Below are 24,284 nucleotides of genomic sequence, written 5' to 3'. Positions count from 1 at the left end.
AAAGGTTTAAGAAGTATTATTAAATCTCTCCGTCTAGATGTATGAAAAAAAAAAAAAGATCTAAACACTGAATTTCGGTTATAAACATCCTGTTATTACGGCGGCTATTTTAGTCACACGTAACTAGATTAGCTCAAGTGAGACTTTTTAGACCTTGACTGTATCAAGACAATTTTTTTTTTAACAGACCGTTCACCCAATAGATCCTCAATTAAATCAAAAAATTAAGAATTAGCTCCGTATAAATTACCCCGGTACGTCTGTGCATGTATAACAAGAAAATTCACCCGTGGGCAATATATCCGAAAATTACACGATGATAACCAATAAAGCAGCTTTCGTACCAAAAATTTACTCGATAATACTCTTTGCCGAAAATGTTGTAGACTTCATCATTCGGTAATTTCAAGAACCTTGTTACATCATTTCTCGTCGAAAGTACAAAAGCGAAGGCAAAAGATCTCAGAGCACAGATATTTAATCGTTCAAGAAAATAGATTCGCATCGAAAACTCTTCAACTCGTTTGCCTGTATTGCTGCATTACCAATAATTTAATTTACCAATACATATAATTCTGATTCTTGTATACGGAATATTAGCCAACGGTTTGAGCAAAACTAGATCAACGAAATCGATTACGAAAGAAAAAAAAAACCAAATTCACATTAAATTATTCGATTTTTTTTTAACGACATCAAAACCCACGGAATCTAACGTATATATGCGTTTTCTTTACGACGGGATGGAACAATAATATTACAGTCTAGAGTTTAGATTTTATAGCTGACAAAAGAATCGCGATTCTAACAATAGATGTGAGTCCGGCAGTCTGGATCGAAACGTGTGGTCGATTACGAAATACTAGTGGTACAAAGTGGATTTAGGTCATTCTTACAATCTTACCCACAGTCGAATTGACTCAAGAATTTAACTCGAGTTATAGGCTTTAATAACTTTAACAACGAGTATGATTTAACGGAAATCAGTGGTTTAAAAACGAATTTTCAACAATTTTATTATAAATCTTCTACCAACGACCCAGCAAATTATCGACAGATGTCACCTCACTTGTATTACAAGCAATTTTCAACGAATGAAATAGAGATTGGTATTCTTTGAAGAATAATTTGTAGAAAGAAAGTGTAATACGAACGGTTTCGGAGCTATTTCTAAATTATTGTCGAGACGAAAAGATAAGACAAGTCTATTCAATTAATTTTCGCTATCCCGGTAAAAGGAAATTTCTATGCAGCGTTCGTAGAACGAACATTTATAATCTTGTTTTTTTTCGCATAAAGAGAAATTTCGAGTCAATTTTGACAAAAAATGAATATACTTCCAAAACGATACTACGTACCAGATTGTTAATTTGTGATTCGATGATTTATGAGTAGGTATTAGAATCTAACGAAGTCACGAAAGTCATCGAAATCTAGAAATATTACTTTTTCTTGTGTCTCGTGCAGCGAAAAAGAAGAACCTGTAATTTTTGTCAATTGACGCACGATTTTGTAGAATTGCCGAATCTTCTAGGCTGGCATGCCAGTTTTACCGCCGGATCTTGTATATTTGATGGACGCTCGCTCTGTGGATCGATCGTCGAAACAAAAACTGTCATTTATCGCATGCAACTCAATTATTTTTTCATATCTGTGTTCAGGATTCCAAATAGAATAGGGCTATTATCGCCTAAATCGCGCCAGTGATGCGTAGGCTTGGAGAATAGTAAAAATAAGTGACACGTACACAAGAAATAGTAATTTTTTCTACATTTCGATGGTTTTCACGACTTCGTCATATTCTATTATTCATAAATCATCGAATCCCAAAGCAGCAATCCGCTACGTAGCATCGTTTCGGAGATATATTCATTTTTTGTCAAAATCAACTGGAACTTCCTCTTAAGATGGTTGGTGGCGCTTCTCAGGGTCAGGCGGTGAAAGTGGAAAGCTTAAACACGGGCCCGACCGATGGTTCTCAACGTCGTTCTCAACTAACAAAATTTAAAATAAACTTCAAAGTGAAGGTTTTCGACATACGACTAATGTAACGTGCACCGTTTGTCATCTATTCACTTTTTCAAAATGAACTGAATTGTACTTCGCTGTTATACAATTTCAAAAAATTATTTTATGAGCATTCTCTCGATGATTTTGTGAGAAACCTCGTGCAAAACACTTAATTTTTTACTGTTATTGGCAAACGATACAGACAAAGATCTTCATACTTTACGAACATCTTCTTAAGAGTATCATTCACCATTTGGATAGTTTTTCATTCAGATGTCTACATTTGTTATCTGTGTTCTGAGGTATATAAGAAATACAACTTCAATTATTAATTACTCGGAATCTATGGAGACCATCCATCTGAGGGTTTGCATAGTAACCTAATTAATATCAATCAATATGGTGTAAAAACTTGTGTCTCGTGACTACATTTTAAGTTTCCTAACCAATCTCATTAAGCCCGGTGTGTCATACGTATATATTTCATGACGTCAGAGGCGGGAAATTTCCATATCGGATCGTGTGAGAACGAGGATACGAATCTGACTAGGAGAATTATTAAATTGTAGCTTAAATAAAAGTATACGTCCCTATCTCAGTCATTGCTAACATAGATCGCTGATAATGTTTGTTGTGAATGATGATTGAATGAATAAAATCACGTCACATCAAACATGGACGATCGGAACTACCGAATTGTTGAATATTCACCGGTTCTACGATTTCATAATTTCTTTCGGAAATATTTGTACACGTTTACAACAATAAGTATAAAACTAACTATGAAGAATAAACAAGACCATTTTCCCTCTTCCCAATGAGTCAGTCACTGAAATAATCCGGCGTAAATACGCCCCAAAATCTTATTAAATTCCATGAAATTTACAAATATTGAAACACAGTTACAGATTCAAAGTGATTTTAGTAGCACCGAAACTTCTATGCTCACCTCATAAGAGAAATGAAAAGTAATCAAAAATCACAAAAACTGTAAATATAAACACGTGTTCATTTTATTTTCTAAAACAATTGCTTTTACTTTCATTGTATGATTCAATCATGAAAGATCGATAAGTTGTAATCAATCTTGGCATTTATATGATAGGATTTTGGAAAAATATCACCCTAGCGCATGTAATATAATTTTATTATCACTTGTTTAAGTCAAATTCTATCACGTATCTTAATTGCATTACAAAATACCATCGCAAAGAGAAATATATCTTCACGTTTTTCGGTTATATTCTTCGTGTATACGTATCGTTTATCGTAAGAGTAATAATTTTCAAAAAAATCTATAACTGCGAAATTTTAGTGGGCATTAATGCTACTATCTCATAAAAAAAATTCATATCATCATACCAGGCAATCTATTGAATTATTTGGAATCGATTTGGGGTACGTCCGATAAAAAATTCGACCGAGCCCTAAATAAGGAGCACTCTACTGTACACGCTCCTATTTTCTTCGTGACGACTGTCAGCACGATTTACACTACGTTTAAGCGAGTCGCAGTTGAGCTTTGAATAAGAAATAAGCAAGATCGAAGGTTCTGCCACATCGACATATCACGTTCACTCTAGAGTCGAAAAAGATATATCATTCTACGCGACTAACTACTTGTTATATTAGCAGTGATGGGCCGTTTTTCAATTAATTACAGTGTGATTAAATTTTCAATTTGTAAGTTATAATTTGCAATAGAAAAAAAATTACCATTTATAATCAGGATTTTTATATTAAACCAAATGTATTAATTGAAACTGTTATTCGTGATTAAAAAAAAAAAAAATAAAAAATTGATAGAAACTTTATCGTTTTTAAATAAAAGAAGAAGTATCTACTAATTGTATTTTTAATTCGTAATGAGAAGAGAAATAGTACCTTTTACAACACCTGCTTGAAAACTAATGATTTTCGAAGTCTGTGTAACGTGCGCAAAATGCCGCATTTCCGAACAGTGACACGAAACGAACTTGGCGCATGCGCACAATTAAAATGTTTGATTTTCTACACTATTTCCTTCTTTGACGCATGCGCACTGCATCATTGAGCATAAGTTACCAAACCTCAATTATACACGATGTCGGTGAGAGAACTTCGATGCTTTGAGATGCCATATCGGAAAATGCGGGGAAATGGGTGAAATGTGATTGGCAGGAGGGGAAAGGGATGAAAAGTTGAGATTCGTGAAAAAATACATAAGTGTGTTGGTGAGGAACAGAAAGTCCAGAAAATGTGTGCCAGGACAAAATTGGGTACGTCGAGGATTAGGGTTTGAAGGTGTAAGGGACGGTTATAAATAATTAAAAGTTCCGAAAGTAGAGGCACAGCCCAATATACCAACATAAGAAAATACACAAAATATATAAACGCAAGAAGAATAAATGAATTTTTAATTAGTCAAATACTTTGATACACAATATTATTAAATGAAAAAAAATTGAGTAGATCATAGTGAAATTTAAAATACATTCGGCTGCTTTGCCGCTATTATAATACCTTATGATTCTGTAAAGCCCAAAACTTTTCTATTGATAGAATAAATTAGTAACATCGCTTATGAAGGTCCTCTGTCCTTGGTGTACTTATTGCACTCATTTCAACACAATGTATTATGCTGATAATATGCGCTTGACTGTTTTCTGGACGACGCGATTGCGTATCTACAACCTAGCCACGTTGACCGCATAATATAAGCACGCAACTTTCCAAATCTTCGATGACGTTTAAGTTTCTTGTTTTCGAATATTTTCTATTTGAGCGGCTTGTTCGCCGCTTTTCGGGCGTAAAAATAGACGAGAGTTATTGGGCGAAGGGTAAATTCTTTCCCTGATATTATCCAGACAGATTGCCAAAGTAAGGCGTGTGTCTGTTGACCGTTCATCTAACTTTACTGACACAGCACGGAAAGGAAAAGGCGTCAGCTTAACATCCGGACGAAACGTAATGAAATATCAGTAATTTATCACCGAGGTGGGTAGTAATTAAGGAAAACGACAGTCGCGTGTTACGGTAATGAAAAGCTAATTCTCTGTTGGACATTTCATTCGGGCTTCCGAACGGATATTATTATCTCTATAACACGACACATGAAGGAATATTTATAGCTTTCCTACGTTCTCTCTCACTTTTTCTTCCATTCCTTTTTCTACTTATCTCTCTTCCAATGAAAACTAATAAGCCACTACACGTTATTACATCTGAGCAAAGACATACTATACTTAGATAATCCAGATTGCTTTGCTTGACTGTTTAAAGATAAAATGAGGAGTTTCTCATGTGTGTGTCAGTCAGCAAAAATATCTTTTCATTTGGAATGACGTTTCGGCTTATTACAACGGCCAGCTATAATCTAGTTCAGAAAGTATAATCACAACATACTAGGGTATTTTTTTTTTTGGAAGCAAAAGAATTTTTCTCTATCACCTGAATAACTTGGTGTACATAGTAGAGAGAATAAAACCACGCGAAGGTGTCGCTTCGATTCAATTTTCAATGCTCGCTCTCTGAATTTGAGGTTTTCCCTTTCAAACGACACGGAGAATATTAGAATTTTTATTTTTTTTTTTTGCATCGTTACCACTCAGCCAGGTTTATATCTTGTCTTGATCCTGAATGCATTTTGTAGAGTTACCGGGTGATTAACAAAATTCTAACTTCTTGTTACTTCCTTCACTTTGCGATGAATCTGTACTATTATATAAAACCGTTTGTTTGTTGGCGATCAACTTGACTATAATAAGTTTATTGTTATAGGAATAAAAATAAGACGGTGAACTTGGACGAAAGTAAAATTAAATAAGATAAATTTATGAGAGCTTTCAAATAGCTTAAAAGGGCTTAAAAACAAAAAAAAAAAAAACAAAACGCATGATTTATAGCCAGATACTTCCAACGGATGAATCAACAACCCACCTATAATCTATTGGTATAGATATTGTTATCTTCCTAATATTAACCCTTTGCGGTCGCACTGGGTCATTTTTCGTCCCTATTAACTACGTATTTCTTATCGAACGACAAACATGTGCAACCGCGTAGGGTTAATTAAATTTTGAAATAAAATACCGTTGATGGATATCAGGGATTGGCGTAAAAATGAAGAAATACCAGAAACCAAAAGGACCGCAATATCAAATTTTTGTCGAAGTGAAAATCCATTTCCTAGAATTTCAAAATGTAGAAAGGTCAAAGCATATAAAACCAAACTACAGAATTACAGGATGAATAAATAATATAACAAACCGAAACGTAGAATCGTCAGAATTCTGAATACTCAATTTGAAGCCCTAGCTTTTTCTAGTAAGTAAGTTCAGTTTTGTTTTTCCCTTCATTAACTCTCTTTCCGTCACATCGAAACAACGTACCGACAGGAAGTGGTGGAAGTTGGCAAGCTGAACTATTGAGGGTATGTTCCGACATACACTGCGAGCACTGTTCAGTGCTCTTACTGGGGAGAAATTCGTTCCGTTATAGACGGACAGTATACAGTCGCAGTATCCTAGGGAAATATATGACGTCATAAATCGTCGCCATTTTTCTACCGTGAACACTGGGTGCTTTCGAGGTAAGTTGCTCTTAGTGCTTTGATCACGTGATCAACAGCGTTCAGAAATTTACCAGCTTCCACTATTGATAATTATTATTATTGAATATTGTCATTCAAAAATACCGGCCGTTAAAAACAAAAATGGAAAATTTGAAGAAATTGTGTTTATTGCAGTATGAAACAAATATTGTGTATGAAATGAAAGTAACGCCAAAAAATGTCGATCACAGTATACTGTACCGCGTTCCGTTTTAAACAGTAACCAGTACAGCTAACTATAAAGGAACGGCTTCGCAGTGTACTAAATTCACGTCACACCTTACAGTGCTCGCAGTGTATATCGGAACATACCCTGAGTAAACATGCGCGAGCTTTGTCGTCTGCTCGTGCAGGCTGGCCACCCTAAGTTTCAGCTGCCAAACGCTTATAGAGGTTATGTAGGCAATGCGAATTTCTTCGGGATGAGATAGTCTCAAATAATTGATGTAGTTATTTTACGCGAGTTGGCAAACTTTCATTTATTGTCAACTGATTACGAGCGATCGCTCATGACCATTTAGGGCCTGCTACGAGTCATCATAACAACATAAACTCAATTCGTCACTTGACACGTTAGAGTTAGACAGCTCATGCTCCATTTCGACTAACGATAAGTTGGCTTCTCTACCTTGCAGATGAAAATATTTCACAGAGTTGATAACACAGATAGAGTGGGCAAGATGCAGAGGTTATGACAAGTGGAAAGGTTCAAGCGGGTAGAAAGGGAAAGAAAATCAAGGTACCTGCGGAAATTTTTAGGGGTGTTTCTTTGGCTCAAAATATTGCGCTTCTAATTTGTAGTTCCATTTCTTGGGCCTTGCTTCGCTCGATTTACAATACATCAGGTTTTCGCAAATTCACATTTCATACTTTACTGTGGCTTTGAAATGATAATAAATATAAACGTTTACACTTGAGTCTGTGAAAACCTGTAATAGAAACTTCAACAGAGGACAATGAAAATTGATATTTCAGGTAAAAATACACAACAGATTTCTATTATACCGGCATTCCGTTCATTAAACTTGAATTGGATTGAAAAACGGCTCGATGAATGACACTGCGCATCAGAAGCTTTATATTTTCTGATATACGAGTAAAAGCAATCTTAGAAGTTTCAACTGAATCCGTGATCCAGATGTCTGTTACTCGCCTTCTTAAACTTACAATTACATACTTGATTGTTGAAGTGAAAATTATGGATAAAGTAATGATTTAATAAACATGATGAGTAGCATTAAGAAATATACAAACGATCTTTTCACTCGATTCAAGAGTATTCGATATATAATAACAAATACAATGACAACTAAGTCCTTTTCTTATTTGTGGTTCTGAAAGCATTCAACTCGTCGTTAATTAATGTTTTTCTCATGCACATGTTCAGTATATTTCAAAAAAATTACCCACATAATTTGTCGAAATTCTGGCTTCAGTAATAAATTCACGCAAAATGTGAAGCAATTCAACTTTGCTACACATAAATTGCGCTATTACAATTTAATTCAAGTATCCAAAAAATTTTAAAATCAACCATCTAATGTAATTAGTTATATTTTATGGAAAGAAATACATGGGTTCGGGTATGGAATCAAAAAGCCGTGACATTATAACTTATTTTTAGCAACGCAGTGCTACGTGCGATATTTCTCATGCTAAGTTGGCAGGCAAAATACATAGTATAATAAAGCGAAGCATCAAATCGTACCCTCATAAGGTGAATAATAAAAAAGAATCTATATAAAAATCCAAGAATAAATATATAGGATTTCATGCAGAACATTTATCAAATTATTTTGTACATACTTAACATCGCATTCATCAACAAATAAAACTCATATAACGCTCAACTTCTAAGCACTTACTCAAACTCATAGCTTCCAGTTTCTAGAATTTCGCGTCAAGCTATTCTTAACCCGTATACTACAGTCGGTTGTAGCGACGAGGACGTTGAATCTTGACGATTGTGATGCCGAGCATTCAATTTCTGAAAATAATCATATCTCATTGCAACGTTACCACTCCGTACAAACCGAACGCACAAATATTCGGCTCAAGGAGTTTTGAGCATGGTGTCTGTTTTACCGACCGTGCAGCGTTGTTTGGCTCTCGATCACGAACAATATTTAGTGTCAGTCGAAATACCACGTCTCTATCAAATCACGGATCATTTTCGCGTTACTCTGTAAATGTACACTTCGGGGAGAATGAATCTGAGTCGGATCATTTTTTACACTAGACAGTTATGTTGGCAACACAGAGAAACTTACAGCGCCATAATCGGCCTAGCGCGAAGCAAACTCAGTCTCAATAAACATAATATAACCCATGGCCGTCGAATCTAACCATAGAATATCGCGGGGATAAGGAATTGCTGGATTGACACGTCAATTTTGAGGTTAGATTGGACGGTCATGGGTTATGTTATGTTTATTGAGATTGAGTTTGTTTCGCGCTCGGCCGACTATGGCGCTGTACGTTTCTCTGTGTTGCCAACATAACTGTCTAGTGTAAAAAATTAACCGTCGCGGATTCATTGTCCCCAAGTGTACCTTCAAATATTCTGTACACCGCTCTGATGTTTAAAAAACTAAAGCACGCATGTTTGTTTAATGCTAGATTTAATTAAACGAGGCTGCAAAATCCTGCCGTCACTAATACGTTGGCTACACAGAAACGCAAGACGGGACAACATTATTTCCCAACTTTTCCCTACGACATATCATCTGTACGAGGCCAGCGCGTCGTATAAGCCTGTATTACACAGGTCTGCAACGAATTTTCTTCAAACATCCGAAACATTTTTCACATGTTGAGTATTCTACCACCGATATTGTTAACTATATAGTCCGGGGCCGAGTCGTGAAGAGCGCTAAAACGTTTTTAGAGTTCGGATGGAACTCTCAAAACTCCTTAAGGCAATGTCAGAGTGCCAATGAACAAAGCAAAGTGTATTTTACTGTTTCTTTTCTTAAAACTTTGGGACACCCAGTGCTTTCTGTTATGTTTCTGTAGTAATTGAGAAAAGATTAAGAACATTAATACAGAAATATGGAAAATGTGAGATTCAGATATCACTAACGAGCTCTAACCTTAATGCGAGTGAAAGTCAGCTGTAGATCGTAAGTATATTGATGGTGTTTTTGATGGCCACACAAGTACAATTGCAAATACTATCAATTTTCAAATTTTGCAAAAATTTCATTACTTGCAAAAGAGGAAAGGAGTATAAAGTATAATTTGTTCACTCGGTCGGTACTCCAACACCTCAGGAACTGAACATTCTTTAGTACGAAAACTGCACCGTGCCATACGTTATTTAAATTACTGCTTATATGTCATTGATAAAATCGAATGAATACGTTTTAAGTCTTGTTATTGACGAAGATACGCTGAAAGAACTTGAATCTTGATTTGATAACGAAGCAAACTCGAAATAGTGAAATTATACCTACAACATTCCCTATTATAATATTCCCATGTTCCTACAGATATCCCGGAAAAATAAGTTTTACAAAATAGTTTATTATGTTACAAGTGCGAATAGGTTTTCATTAAAATCTCCAAAGTGTGCTTAAGCTTCCTTTCTGCGTTCACTGACAATGTTCTTCGCAGCTACATCTTAGGTACAAATAATGCCCCTCTCAAAACCCCCAAACTTTGACTGATTGTGTGACACTTTTCCTCAAAGCCTCAAATTCCCAGAATACTTGACACTTTCCTTCGATTTTTTGTTTCCACTTCACAATAGCAAATAATCCAAATTTGTATTAATTTTTGCATTCTATTTAATAAATCGATACAGGTAAGATGGTTCAGGAAATAAGCTTCAACACGCTCGACAGACATTACCATAACACAATTTAGATTGAAAAAAAAGTCCTCCATATTTTCATATTTTTCAATAGAGTGATCAACACTTCGGAAGAGATGAATTGTGCGTTTTTATCCATAGCCATGTGCCGATCAATTAAAAACAATGCGTGTGGTCCTGTTGTAATTACGGCCCGTGAAAACTGTACACTCGGTGCTCGATTCTAATCGAAGGTCGATCGGTGTCCGGTTAGAAAAACAATCGCCATAGCGCAGTATTCTTCGACTAATTTTTCCTCGAACAAAATGTAGTTCTTCAGTCTTTCCATCTGCTCTATCATATACTGGAGGTTTAGATTCGCATTGAAAAAGTTTTCTTTATCGTTCGCATTCGAAAATTGTATCTAAAGAATGAATAATTTATTGATATACACCTCCAGTAATTGGGACATCGACCTTAGAACCCATTTTTTTAGATGCACGAGTGTCAGCGGTTTCGATTATCACCATTGACCATCGAGTCTATGTCAAAGAACGTTCGAGGCATTATCAAGATGGAAGGCCCCAAACAACCGTGCAAAGAGTACAAATATCTTTCTGCGTCGGATTGTGAAGGGCAATATGAGAACGCGTAACATATGGTGGTGGGTATACCCAGAGAGTGCGTTGTATGTTTGACAAACTAACCGTCAATAACAATCAGTGTTACTCAAGTGTTGGTTCGTACTGCGTGAGGGGAGAAGATCCTTCAAAACTGCAAAGAATTTCAACCATCGTATGTTTGAATGGTCAGTCTTATTACATGTCACACATATTTTGGAAATGAAATCGAACGCATCCCAGTATCGCATAATAAATGGATACTTGAGATTGCGCAACCGTCCACATTTTCGAACCGCATTTTGAGGTAGCTTCCCACATAGGAGAAATTTGAAGTATCGTTTTTCCAATTTACATTTCGACGAAAAATCTTATCCAATCGCATTTTGAGATAAATTGGAATAGTTTTCCGGATAACACTAATATTCGTATGTTAAACAACCGCGACGCTTCGGGGTATTTACTTGGCGGTAAAGTGACGTTGAACATTGCAAAATGAATGCTTTCGCGTCATTAGGCACGCTTTGTTATACGGAACTCAAGGGCGCGAGTCGAACATCAAAACACCCACGCGAACGATGACGGCAACTCCGCAAGGGTTGGGTCGTCCACGGATAGACGAAGGCGTGTCATATCGTTCCATTTCATCAGGGCCTTCCTTTATTTAATCTAAATGCTACGGCTATAATCTCTTTTACGGACGACGAGCATTCGTTCTTATGTGCTCGGCTTGAAAGCGCCGCTAGAAAATGTATCGCGAGGAAGATTGAATAGATCTCGGTTTCGAAACTATTTCCTGAGTAATGAGTTCGAGAAAGAGAAAAAAAAAAAAAAAACTGTGCACGGATCGGGGTCAATATCTTCCAACCCTCGTGACACCGTGTATAAAATATGTATATGGGAAATCCCACATTAAATTAATAGCCCATGTACTTCACCCCCTTCGATTTTAATCATTTCTTAGTATGATTTGCTTGAATGACAAGGCTCTTGGAACTTTTTGCCGAATTTTTTAGCCACCGTTGAAATTTATAAAAAAACGAAGAACCAATTCCGAAAACGTTATTTTTTAAAATCGGAAAAAATTCACACGGAGTTTTTATCACTTGAAATACGATTTTTAAGCACCATACGATAATGAGATCCGAATGTTTACTATTTTTCTCGCAAGTTTTTAGGTTTTCCATGTCAGAGCTTTTTTTTTTAAATTCTTTTCCCCAGTCTGAATAGATCGCGGAATCATGAAAATAATGTGATTCTGCAATCTATTTAGATCGAGACATATAAAAAAAAAAAAATCCGACATCGGAAAACTAAAAACTTGCGAGAAAATAGTCAACATTGAGATCCCATTATCGTGTGGTTCTCAAATATCACATTTTAAATAATAAAATCGGTGTAAATTTTTTCAGATTACTCAAAATTTCGTTTCCGAAATCAGTTTCACGATTTTTTGTAAGCTCTGCCCGTGGCTAAAGAATATCTGAAAAAATTCCAGAGACTCTTTTGGGTTTGTAAGAACATCGCGTTAAAAAATAATCAAAATCGAAGGGGGTGAGGTATATGAGCTACTAATTTGACATGGAATGCCCCATATGCATGGACTACGATACCAGTGTCGTAGCTAAGGATTATGCCGCCCGCGGCTGGTCGGAAGACCAGCGCCCCCAACTCTAAAAATGATAGTAAGAATTTTTCCACACGCTAGAACGAGGTTCAAGCGATGGGTATTTAAAAAAATATTTTTTGATATGAGAAATCTACACGTAGAACGTATTTGTTTCTGAAATGGCTTGCTTTTTTGCTGGAAGCAACTGTATCGCTTATAATTTTGAATTTATATTCATATGGGAACTTGTTCACTTTGAGCGAGAAAAAAGAATGCCTGGATCACGCAGCTTTGATATGCTGATTGGTCTGTTATTGCTGGATTGGCAAATCACAGATTATAAATATTTTATTTTCCAAGCTCGAATTTATACGAATCCCTTGTGATATATAGGAAGCGTGATGACATTCAACGTTTTCGACTTCGCACGATTACCATCGTGTAACGATGACGGACAACTGGCAATTTGTTTCCATTTCGTGTGTAGATATTAGTGACAGCAAAAAAGTTCGAAGGTAAGGAACGGAAACATCAAATAAATGGTTTCCTTAAAAGCTCGGGAAGTACCACACCCACTTTTGCCTCACCCTTGGCGACACGGAGGAACGAAGATACGGGCAGATCAACAATTTCGCTGAAGTTATATAAACATTACCGCGATACCCAAAAGGTACTCAACGTCTATTGGTTGGATTACACGAGTTATTTACTACGAGAGCCAAGTGTGTCTCTACTTTTTCCGATCAGAAAGTGAACGGCTGACAAGAACCCGATTCGAGGAAAAATTCATACCTGTTAATGCAACATTTCGAACTATAAAATCGGATTTTCGTCAAGTATAACAGCTTTAATCAGTTATAGTAAATTGTTTAAATGAAACATCCATACAGCTCGTCTTGTTTTTACAAACATTAGCTGATCTTATTCACAAATGTATACACTATAAATCGTCTGAGGGGGACTTTTTTCTCGAGCTTGTCGGTTTGTAAAAAACAAACCGATATGTAGAATCGTTATAATGAGAGATTATTGAACTTGTGATTTGGTAATAAATATATTATTGTTATCCAAGTTAAGTGGCCTGTGGAGAATTCACTCAGGAATGCACATTGTATCGAAATGGGCGATACTTGTAATTTTAGCTCCAGATTTTTTATCACAAGAACAGGGCATTACATATCTCTTAACAACAGACACTGTACTCCGTTTTTATCAACTTTCCTATGTTAACTAGTAATCGCCACTTACACATTGTTAAAACGTGAAATGAAAGCTATTTACCATAAACCTTTGGTCAGCACCCAAACATCCCACCGTATGATATGAATATATGAAAAACCAAGAACGGCCAATCACAAATAGATTTCAAGTCTTCCTATTTACGTAATTATTATTCATTCTGAAGCCTGACTCCATAATCCTGCGTTACAATTAGTAATAAAAGTGTCGGAGCTCTTGGCTCAAAATTGAGCCTCAGCTGAGTCGCACTTGTGGAAACGTGGCGATATTAAGAATAAAATACACGCCACATCCTAATTTTGTAAATATCTCGGTAAATCACGCATCCTTGTATGAAAAGTTGAAGTTATTTTTCAATATTCTTGCGTGTGAAAAAGTACTTGACAAATATTTGGCGAAGCAAAAAGCTGTTCGGTGTAACCGGTATGGTCGACTCTTTCCCAGGACATCAAATACGTCGTGGGAAAGCTGCAACTGGCAACTATTTTTATTGCCAATTGCTTTCTACTTGCCCTTGAAGTCTACCTCAGAGTCAATTTACCTTCCCTATATTTATGCACATATACGGGGGGCGGGTTTGGTAATATCATTTTAAGCCTTCTGGCAAAAGAATTGGCGACCACTTAAATTCAAAGAATTCTCAAGTGCGGGTTGTCAGAAAATAAATTGACAAAATGACTTGAAACTTTCTTTATCGAGGCCATGACACGTTCGGGATATTTAGTAGCGACAAACGATGAGCATCCAAACAAACATATCCTTACATTTATTCAACTTTCAGAATACAGCCGATCTCGCATATTGATCACAAAAATAATTAGCCACAGGCAGAACTGCCCCCGTTCTATAGTTTATTACAGTAGATCGTGCATAAGAGTATACTCCAAATTGTGTAAAGTCATACTGTACTGAAATTTTTTATAATTGTTCATGTGGTTGTGTGTCTTTTTTTTTTTTTTTTTTTTGTTTTATTTTGTACAGACTATCAACAATTCTTGGCTCTCACCACTAAATGTAATGTTTGAACATGATCGGGCAGTTTGTTAAAAGTGTAATACTACGGAATGGTTAGCAAGTGTTTGATGCATAGTGGTTTTATTTTTTTAGCGCTATTATCGTAACTCCACATGCCCGGAACAATAATTGTAGTGAAACACACGAGTTCATTTGTATCCACATACACAATTTATTCCCTTATAGTAGAATGTAAATTTTCGGAATCTGGATTATCATCAGACGTATTAGACACGGAATGCAATGTTAATTTTCTTTCGAGTCTACGGAATAATTGACATTTTTTCTATTCTCCTAAAGCTTTTCCCATCAATCTAGAATTTTGTAATTACTTTTTACTTTTTTGAAGAAAAAAATCACGCGTACGTGCCTATAAGTATTGATAAAACAATTTTTTTTTTATCACATAACTAGATACCGATGAATTATACCTACCTTCTGCAGGAAGAATTTTGAACGATGAGAAATTTTGGGATGTATTGCGTACGTGAAGATATTATATCCTCGATCGTTTTTTGATCCAGTTTTACGATATTGTGACAATCACTGTACGAACTGCACGTCGTACGGCAAATCGCGATGCATCTAACCTCGAATGTGCAAAGGATGCAGAGTTTCTCATAATATATACAGTCACTATGCCTATACTTAGCTGAAATATTCATAGTCAATTAAATGACTTACCTGATACGCTGTAGGTTTAATATCGAATACCAGGTAGAACAGCGTTAGCGTTCACGTGAAATATCGCTCTTTAGACGTACCGATTATCAAATTTTGAAACACCGTTGCCGTGGATATGCTTTGACAAATAATCCAAAATTTTTCCCTTCAACGGGTATAACATATCATATTTGAGCCAAGGAATGAATGTCACGGCCAATTGTTATCACTTCATAAGCGTTTCAACTTTTCTGATAGCTGAAGAGGGATGGTAAAAATGTTGGAAATGTATAGGGGGGAAAACTTTAAACCTCATGAAAAGTTATCTGGCTGATGATTTTGAAACTCCGAATAGCTAAAACTAGGAATGTTAACCCGTTGAGGACACATGGGGTCCAACGGACCCCAGACAAATTTCAATGCAATTTTAAATCTACAAAGACCCTTAGGAATTAGATATATAGCACCATCTGTTGTTGTTTGAAGTCTCCACAACAAGTTTTGACACGTTACGAAGGTCTCTTTGGCATTAGTCATCCTGCAGAGACATATTAGTGCGCACGTGTTTTTTTTTTTGGGGTTCTGTAGACCCCGTATGGCCTTACTGTGGCAAAATCTTAAAAAAATTCAATTTTTTTTTTATCGTTAATTGATGTTATATTGTTTCTGTAAACGTAAGAATTTATGCATGAATTGAATTTTTTTTTTCAGCAATAAATAATGGTTATTAATTAAATATATATGTGTGTATATATACAGATGTCTTATAATCTTCGACCTCGAACTATCGCCAGCCGTCTAATGGAATAAAATTAAAGTTTCGCACCGGTTTTAAGTCGATACATAGCGTAAAACACAAATGAGAACTGTTTTTCTGCGTGGGGTGCGCTGGACCCCGTGTGTCCTCAACGTTATTTTTTCGATGTGTGTCCTCAACGGGTTAATATACTATTGCCAAAAATTTCAAAGAGCAGTAGTTTTAAGAACAGCTTCATCAAAGATTTTTAACAATTTACCTAATGAACTAAAAGTACTGACCGGAAATAAGAAATGTATGAGCTAAAAATTGAACGAATAGATCAGAGTTACCAACTAATAACGGAGGTGACAATATTGGATCCGCCGTTTTGAATTTTCGAATGTCAAGTTGAGATTCGTAATCAGCGACCCAAAAAACCACTTATTGTGAAAGCTTTATGTTGAATATGAAATTATTTGCTGTAATAAATAATTACTAGTTTTGGCACGAAACGTTGATTTCGGGACCACCAGTGAACCGGTTAAACACCCTCCACATACTTCGAAAGTCGAACTTTCAAAACAAGTATTGGAGAAAAAGTATACTAATTCAAGTTTCTTCGCATGATTCTACACAATTATCGTAAAGAACGGTTTTACAGATAGATTGGCTTCATTTTAATAAAAAGAATGATCATGTTTTTGTTCGTGGAAGGTCGGTTTCATTCCGGTATTTAGAACAAACGCTACAAAAAGTTCGGATTTTATTAATATCTGGTTTTTGGTTGCTGCATCGTAAAAAAAGGCGTAAAATTATAATTTCCGAATGTCACTTAATTATACCAAGTACCATACCTTACTCACGATTATTTATGTAAAATTCACCAAAAAAAAGTGGAGCTAATATGTTTTTCACATGTTATTTAAGTGAATAATTCACATGATCTGAGGCACCTGTTTGACTTGAGCTAAAAAACCCTTTACTTCGGGAGAACTTTTTTGCAAAGCGAGAACCAATGTTCGGACCAATGTTCCAACAAAAAATAAAAAAAAATAAAAAAAATTGTCATTGCTTGAAACAGTTTAACGTATGTGCCAGGGAAATATCGTAGGAGGCGAAATTGGCGCAAGAGACTAAAATAACTTACGGTTTCATGGTTTTTGCCAGCAAGTAGAGTAGTAACGTACTCTGGTAACCTAGAAACTGTACGCCCTTCAAGAAACGTCGTCGTAGGTATTAAAGAATGCGCCATAAAAATGCATAAGATATAATAGGAATATTACAGTCTGGAGAGATGAATAGCGATATGTTTTTTCATACATGCCCAATAGTTTCGGTACTAATAGATAAATAATAACGTTACACAAACCTGTTTGTTTCTTTCGTTGTCGCCGATCACAAGTCTCACGTAACACGGTATTTAATCAAATTATGGAACGATAGCGGAATTGTGGTTTATACGTCATCACCAAAGACCAATCACGTCACTCGGACTGGAGATGATCAAACGTCGTTCGGCTTCTGAAAACAAATTGAGATAAAACTTTAGTTTGCTTCGCGTTTTGTTTATGGTGGTTTCGGGAAGCAAAATCAAATAACGCGAACTCATACATGACAAAAACAATAGTTGCAAAGTTATTCAATGATACTTTGTCAAATTCAAACGCACATGGAATCATAAACAATTCGGTTCTCGCAGATTGTGAGATTTTAGCTTTACTCGGGTCAATCAGGAGGTAAAAAATATCGCCGTACTTATGGTTTTGTTTTTCTGACGGCTGGTTTATTTATTCTCAAATAATACATGTTTAAAGTAGTTGCAATCATTTTTTCAAGACAAAATATTGTTTTTCAGCCGAGTTATAAGCGATTTCCGAGATGTCGAAAGAAAAAGGCGTTTTGCCGTGTTCACAGCTGCTCAGACTGGATCATCTGTAATCAAAAAATGCTATGGGATCATTAGTTAAGAGTACCAGCTTCCGGATGAACGAAGGGTTTAGTCAAATTTTAATGTTTTTTTTTCAAAATTGCGGATGTGCAAAAACTATCTTTCTTTTCGCTAGAAAGATTCACTCATATTTCAATTATTAAAGAACTATTCGTCCTATCAAAAAATCGTTCGTTCAGCCGTGAGATTATTGTATCTTAAGTAAGTAATCACCATTTGAAAAAAATCGGCCAAGCGCTAAGCGGCTGTCGAGATATCTTGAACACGGCCTCAAAAATGTTGTTTCGAGAAAAATGCGTTTGATATTGTAAGTGGATTTTACATGCAGATAAAAAAATTTCTCTTGTACTTACATAGTGTCATCGATTCCAGGATCTACCAATACGTTCATTATTGCTTAATCACGTCAAATAAATGACATACATAAATGAAGTAAATATTTTATGAACATTAATTTGAAATCGTTTGCACGCAACAAGTTATTTACATCGAATGAACGTGAGGTGAATTTTATCTGTAAGATTACCAACGTCTTCTAACGTACTATCGGAATGACGTCCCACAGTCAGCTATTCTGTGTTCAGCTGACATTAAAACGCAAGCGATGTGAAAATCGAGCGTTCTATCTCTTGGGCAGCAATAATTTATGTCTTCACCTTGCCATTTTTCTATGCTTTCACTTTTCACTCAATTTCGTAGCTTGTCTTTTTCATAGTCACGAAACTTTGTGAATTTTTTTTCTACTTTGTTGGTACATCAACATCCATAAACAAGTAAAAAGTGAAACCAACATTTGAGATAATAAAACACAGAGAACAGATTTCATCCATTCCAAGTTATTATTGCTTCAGGATTCATGTACTTTGGTAAACCATTTTATACACTTAAGAGGATGCTATGTAGTAATTTTTGACCGATCGAGTAAGATGTCACTTATTTTACACTAACCGTCCAATTATCAGTGTCTACGCATCAATGACTTGAAAGTGAAGAAATATATCCAAGAACTTTGGTGTTCCATACAGGAATAATGTGAGAAGATACGTTTCTGCAATTACAAGTATATCGTTCAATTGCAGGAAAACGTTTTCTGACTTTATCAAGATGATCAAGACTCAGTCCATAGCAGCCTCTCTAAAGTCACGTTGCAAGCCTACTTTTAGCGACCAAGTATCTTAAGCAAGTTAATCTTCTCAGCGCAAACTTCGTGGTGACTTTAAGAAGAAGAAAAAAAGAAATTCAATTTTGCGTTACGTCTGGCTTATCAACCAAACGTTCTCCCAAACTTATCGATCATTTATTACCCATTGCGTACTACCGATATTCCACATTCTTTGTAGAAACCTTAAATTTTCTTTCCTCTTTTCTCATTTCCATTTCGTAGCCGACCATCGACGGCTGAGCACGAGAAATATTTAAGCTGTTATAACTTCGTACGTTATTTGCGCTATGGTTCCGACTATCAATCAATAACAAAAGTGAAGTATGAACGTAGAACAATCATGGAAGGTGATTTTAGGATCAAATTTTTAATTTGCTCCATTTTTTTTTTTTTGGAGTCTACTTTACTTATCGAAAGTAACCAATCCTGTGTTTTTGAAATTCTTATTTCAAATTGTGTTCTGATTCTTCAAATAAATACATCTCGAAAACAACACGACGTATAATTGAAAGAAATCAGACCACATTTTATTTGCTAGTACTAATAAGATGCATAAAAAAATATTAAGTAATTATATCTTAAAAATATCATTGACATCTTTGAATTTCAAACAATCTAATTTCCTTTCATCGTGATGGTCATGTTCTATTCGCTTTCGAAAAATATCCTTGAAAGTGTTGGATTTCTCAAGAATTCTAAAACCAATGACCTACGTGAAGTTGGCCCCCCACTTTCAACAAATGAATTTTTTGAATATTGTTGACAATTGTTCTAGGTTTGTTCTACATTGTTCCCAAATCTTATATTCATAATTTACAGAACACAACTGAAAAAAGCAAAAAACCGTTTTGTGACCCACGTCGTGCTTCTGGAATAATATTTGGTACGATTAAAACAACCCAGAACAATAAAAAAAAATTGAATTTTCCAAAAGTGGGGGGCTAGCCAAATATTCTTTTTTCCTTTTGCCCGACCGGACGTTGGACTTACGACTTTACCGTTTTGGAACTTTGTTCGGAACAACTAGAACAATATGGAACAACAAAAAAAAGTTCCATTTTTCAAAATTGGGGTGCCCGGTCACAAAACGGTTTTTTGCTTTTTTCAGTTGTGTTCTGTAAATCATGAATATAAGATTTTGGAACAATTTAGAACAACCCTGAAACAATTGTGAAAAATATTCAAAACATTCGTTTGTCGAAAGTGGGGGGCCAACTTCACGTATGTAAAACAATGTCGTTAAGAGCTCATTATGCTGAATGTTTTTTATCATTTTACGGCTTCGAATCTTTTTATGATATTACTTAATGAGCAAGAGCGGCTATTTCTTCCAGGTGAGGCATTCCACTCGCATACCGACGCTGTAAAATTTGTGAGGAATTGCCAGCTACCAGATACGACGAAGATAAGCCAACTTATCCTACGTCTGACCCTGGTCACCTCAGAATTTTCGGACAATTTTACCCGTACCTAAATGACCGCAGTTTAAAGACTCTGCAGAGTTTTTGACGGAATTTCATTAACAGAAGTCGTGTTTGATTAATATTGATAGGCAAAATGAAATTACCTAATAACGATATGTATTTTAATTATTCTGCAAATTTTCGTGCGTAAAGACAAGAATTATAACATATAATTCACTCTCCTTATTTTTCACGGCGAGTAATGTTTAATACAGCCATTTAGAGAACTATTTAAACAAATAGAAAAGAAAGATTACCGATACCGAAAAGGTCTCCAATACCTACTCGCTTCGGTGACAGTAAGAGAAACTGTGCGGAGAATAATTTTGTCAAAGATTTTGTGAACTTATTTAAATCATACACGCTTGAATCAGTAATGTTGAATTGAATAAAAGCAATTTTTATCAACTGATGAATGTCGTACCGCATTTACTGTTACGGAATTTTCAAACCTGAAAACATATTTCAGCTACGAGTGGTCGGCTCAAGCGGTTGGCTTGTAAAATATTGTAAATACGTGGAAAACAACGTGACGAAACATTACTGTATACATGACTCGACAACACATACATAATTACCAGGGATGTCGAAACGCAAAAAATATTTACTTTTATCATTCCTATCTTTCAACCAGTCGATGAATTATTTTTCTTTCAATTTTTCAAACCCATTCTTTAATTTGTGGTACAAATTCGAAACTCATTGAACAGTTGCAGCTATTTTATTTTTTTTTAGCAAACAATGTGTATAAACAATTTGGCTCGATAATTTGAAAATATAACATAATTCACTATTGTTTATGTGAAGCTCTAGAGCTATTTTGTTTCCACTTATAAGACAGCGAATACTTGCAGTTTCTGAAAACTGTACTCCTGATACTTAATTATTTTTTGGTTTATATTTTCATTTTTTTGTCACTCAAATCACATTAACTAGTACTACTACTATTACTATTACTATTTATGTTTTCTCATTATTCTATTTTTAACAATTGGACTATTGGACCATGTGGTTCACAGAACTTTCTGAATTCTTGGATTGCTATCTAGAAGACTGAAGAGAATTTGGATTTTTTAATAACGGGATACCCGATAAAGATGTCACCATAAAGATGACACCTAATTTTGAAAATTATGAGAAATTCTAGAACTGTCTGAGCGGATTCCAAAACTCTATAATTGAAGTAATTAGGGCAATAAATATTATATAAGCCCTTCCGCTCTACACCGAGGTCAAAATGACCCCACGGCATGTTCACCGTATATTCCACATGGAAAACATCTGAAACAAGCGGATTTGGGCTGACTGTGAGCCAGCCTTTGAACTTCCCGTTATTTGTGTTCGAAACTAGTATATTTCGATATAAACCGAAAACTTGAATGCGACTGTAGAGTACTTATAACGAATTTAAACTAAACAGGATATCATCAAATATTCACACCTTTCTCCTAGTCATACGTTTTATCTTTGGAGAATCGTCGGTTCTCATATTTTCATCAAACTCCGAACGTTTTAATTTTTTTCGAGCATATTTACTACGTGAAATCTTTATTTTGCAAATGTGACTTCAGATATGTGATCAGCGACCCCAAACACCTTCGGATGCCAATTTTCATGCAAATCCGTTCATCCGTTGCGAAGATAACACCATTTTTATTTTATTTTTGTGAATTTGGTTTTTTAAATTATTCAAAAACTACGAAACCAATCACAGCCAAAATCTAATCAGGTCTAAGTCTGAAAGAGGTGCCTCGATTAAGACCAAGTTCATCAAAATCTAACTCCTCGTTCTCGAGATATCGTCGGACAAAAAATCGATCACGCACGTACATACATACATACATAAATACATACATACACACACACAGACGTCCATTTGAAAATGATTGGAGGTGATTCTCCGGACCTCAAAACGTGGAGATCTAGTGAGAACTCAACTTTTCATTTTCGGGGCGATTACAACAACTTCCTATTTTCTCTGAAATCAGAGAAACGGGAAGTTAATAAATCATGCGATTTGATCCAAAATAAATACCGAAATATCGTAAATATCGTTAATTCATTCTTTTTCCAAAGTTTCCAAACTTACCAAAAATTCAACTTTCCTAACGCAAATAAATAGTCCATTCTTCATATCAAAGTATCTTCATATTCTTTTTTTTTCTCTTAAATATCCGTGTCTTGAAAGTTACTCAATCAATTTCCAACTCAAAATATCGAAAATTCAGTGAGTTATAATGTTTTAAGTAGAATGACCCGTCTCACCGTATTTTATTGTTTATGAATTTTCTTAATATTCGATATTTCATTTTGCTAGAGATAACTAATTTGTTTTGGAATATAGTATTTAAAGACTATCCCAGAATTTTACCAAGTCATTTTAATCGATATCTCCATTTCTACACTGAGAAAAATTTCATTTGTTACAGTAACTAGAAAAATTCAGTAAAACTGGTATCGTTGAAAAAACTGTTTGAATATTGTTGGAATTGCGAAAAACGAGGTACGCCTAACCATTTTGCGCTATTGTCAATCCTTTTTTGGTAGTTGCAACGCAAAATCAGTTTCTTCGGTCAACTCTACTTTGTTTAGTTAAACAAGGCTTTAACGTCAATTTATCGTTGCACAAGCATTAAATTTTCGCAACAGTTGCAAGAAAATATAGTAACAGTGATCGTAATGAGAAAGAATAGTAACGGATACTAGACTTTCTGCTAACAGCTACAAAACTAATTTGCATTTTCTACCCAGAACTGTATTTTTCGATTGTGGTAAAAAATGAAAATATTTAAGGACCGAGCGGTAACCGGAACTAAAAATTTCTCTCAGTGTACGGAATGATTTCTGATGTGGAGTATCCAGCGACCTCGTTGTGACGCCAGAGTTAATAAATACACAGAAGGTATCGAGAGCAAGGGTAAATATTATATATTTCATAAATCTGAGGCTGACTAGCCATGTCCCGGACCGAAACCCTGTATTATAAATTTATATTATAGTAAATTACATCTTTGTACAGTATCCGTCACAACCATTAATTTTTTCCTCTCTCCTGCACAGAGTATCAATACCGTATCTCAATGGCTGTATCGATATGAAAAATCAATAGGAAACGATGAAATTTTTCAGGTTGATTAACCGACTGCGCATGCAGAAAATAATTGAATTCTGATCATACCGCGGCGTCATCTTCGTTCGCAAAACAGGATAGCCAATTTACTCGAAATAAAAATGTATCAAACCTTCCCGATCGATTAACTACATGAACTATTTGAGATTTGCTTATTGTTAGCCGAAAAAAAAATTCGCAACGCCTACATAACTTTTATAAGCCATGTTCGTCATCTGCAGCTTGAGGTGGCCAGCCTGGATGAAAATCATAGAAACTTCACGCATGCGCAGATGAAAATTTTCCCAATTTCGGTGATTGGTA

General features: G+C 35.4%; 1 protein-coding gene across 8 annotated transcripts in view; it reads right to left on the bottom strand.

The window, feature by feature from the left end:
• LOC124299489 (phospholipid-transporting ATPase ID) overlaps nt 1–24,284 on the bottom strand; it is a 122,346-nt gene that overhangs the window by 87,332 nt on the left and 10,730 nt on the right. For 6 of the 8 annotated variants that reach the window (XM_046752709.1, XM_046752711.1, XM_046752704.1 and 3 more), the window contains exon 2: nt 17,648–17,799. The gene's annotated coding sequence lies outside the window, so the exon portion shown is untranslated. Of the gene's footprint in view, nt 1–17,647; nt 17,800–18,033; nt 18,211–24,284 lie in introns of all 8 variants that reach the window. The other 2 variants (XM_046752706.1, XM_046752705.1) reach the window with 2 other exon arrangements.

Source organism: Neodiprion virginianus, chromosome 3 (assembly GCF_021901495.1).
Source record: "Neodiprion virginianus isolate iyNeoVirg1 chromosome 3, iyNeoVirg1.1, whole genome shotgun sequence".
In the NCBI taxonomy this organism is placed as follows: Eukaryota; Metazoa; Arthropoda; class Insecta; order Hymenoptera; family Diprionidae; genus Neodiprion; species Neodiprion virginianus.
This window is presented reverse-complemented; position numbering and strand designations above follow the sequence as displayed.